Source organism: Palaemon carinicauda, chromosome 4, assembly GCF_036898095.1.
Source record: "Palaemon carinicauda isolate YSFRI2023 chromosome 4, ASM3689809v2, whole genome shotgun sequence".
Lineage (NCBI taxonomy): Eukaryota > Metazoa > Arthropoda > Malacostraca > Decapoda > Palaemonidae > Palaemon > Palaemon carinicauda.
In genome coordinates this window covers 22,143,266-22,145,765 of record NC_090728.1, presented here as the reverse complement: position 1 = coordinate 22,145,765, position 2,500 = coordinate 22,143,266, and positions in this window count along the sequence as shown.

Here is a 2,500-nt window from a genome sequence, read left to right as displayed (position 1 = left end):
TTTCAACAATACAGTCAAATTTGTTTTGACAGGAGCTGCAGGTGTCATATGAAAGAGTCCGGGCCATGGAAAAAAAATAATTATCTTCACAATATAATAATAATTTTTACGTTTATAGGAATCAGTAAAATAAACTTTTATGTTCTAATGGACCTGAGGATTTTGCCTGACTTTTCATGTCCACGTTGTTGCTATAATGGCATATATGTGTAATATCAGTTTCTAATATCATGGACCTTCGATCCGGAAAATGCATCGCCAAAAGCTATTCGAATGAGGTCCCTAAAGGCTTGTGAAAAATCTTGCTTGTGTTGCAAAATTATTCTTGCTATAATCTGTGTCACAGAATCTTCAAATTTCCATTTATCAAATTTGATTGATGTACTCAAGCTTCAAAATATTTTTCATTTTCATCGTCATAGGATTAACATTTAACTCTATTCCAATTAGCCATGTTCTTTTTCTGAACCCTGACTGGAGTTCTGTTTATCTTGAGAGATGTAGTCTTCGATTTTTAGTCGGCACTAATGTATGATGCATAAACATATACATTTGAATACATATATATATATATATATATATATATATATATATATATATATATATATATATATATATATATGTATGTATATGTATATATATATATATATATATATATATATATATATATATATATATATATATATATATATATATATATATATATATACATACATACATACATACATATATATATATATATATATATATATATATATATATATATATATATATATATATATATATATATATATGTATATGTATATATATATATATATATATATATATATATATATATATATATCTATATATATACATATATATATATACATATATATATATATATATATATATATATATATATATATATATATATATATATATATATATATATATATATATATATATATATATATATATATATATCGGTCATCTTTTACTTACTTTACTTTGACGGCTGCTTTTACGGTCCCATACGGCAGTGGAACCCTACTTTACAATACATTCACTGTAGTTTTACCTTGTTCGTTGAGAGTATTTCACGTTCCATATCATGTATTGTTCATTTACTGTTAAATCGTCACTGTTATAAAACTCACGGAATAACTTTTATGAATAATGATTCGGGCACCAGACCTACCCTCTCTCGGTATGTGAAAGAAGTGGTTTATAGGGTGTATCATTTCAGTGATTTAAGACTTATCCAAGTTATTTAACTATGTTTAAGATAATGCTAGTATATCCAAATATTTCTCGTTTATCAATTCTCGAATTTGAATAGTCTTATTACCCATAGATTGTATATTTACGTAGCCACAGCATATGGTATCCTTAGTAACCATGATCAATATTTTCTGCAAGCGTCTTCAAGTCCAAGTCATAAGCTTTGCAATCTATAGAATTCACTATGTGGTCATTTGGTTTGTTTAACTTTGTTCAGTTAATAAACTTTGACACTTGCGAATTACACTCCTTGGTGGAATGTTTTCCTGAATATTTCCCGCAGATTTTATCATCATTCTTAGAATCGCAATCTTTTTCAATATGTCCATGCTTCTGACAGTGGTAGCAAGTGATCAAGTGGTACCTGTCACGTATGTTATAAGTACCCCATCGTAACGAAACGCTGTCCCTATTATCATGAATAGCCCTCTGAACTTCAGGATGACATTTCAGCAGATAGTTGGTGGTTCCACCTGAAGCATTTTTCTTCAAGACTACACTTATCTGCTTTTCTATATTTTGGATTTGGTTCAGGCAACGATTTCTTTGAATCAAAGCATTTACTAAATCATCTTCATCATTGAACACATTGTATATCATTATTTTTGGTTTTAGTTTTCCGATTTTTCTCGTTTCAGTGTCAGCAACCAATGTCTGAATTTGGTTTGCAGCCTCTTCTCTGATCTTTTTGTTGGCAAAGTTTACAGCATATCCACTCGTGGTTGACCTCGTGTTAAGTATAGGAATGTCTTTAGGGGTCTTTTCAACCTCGCATTTTCTTTCAGTGATTTTAGTAGTTTTATTTGTTGGTTTAATTACCAACAGATTTTTTCCCTTAACTTTGTCGGCAAATGTCGGTTTCTCCAGTTTTCGTTCCATCAATGTTTGAAGTGTTGCCTTAATTGATTCCATATTCAAAGCAAGAATATCAACTTTCTCAGGGAGGTCAGTAGTCTGGGTGGAATTTGCTGCGTTTGCGCTGAGGTCTGCAAGTTTGTTTTCCAATTAAACTATTCTTGCATATTGTTTGCTCAAGGCCTCTTCTCTCATATTCACATCTTCCTTCAATTTTGATATATACAGCTTAGCTTGTCTGGCTTCATATATGCAGAGTGGGCTTAGCCAATCTAGGATCTTTCGTTCATTATCAGTGTTGCCTATCACTATATACACATATTTCTTATGATAGAATCTATTGCAGTCACAACCTATCCATTTTTTCCCGTCTCCTTTTATG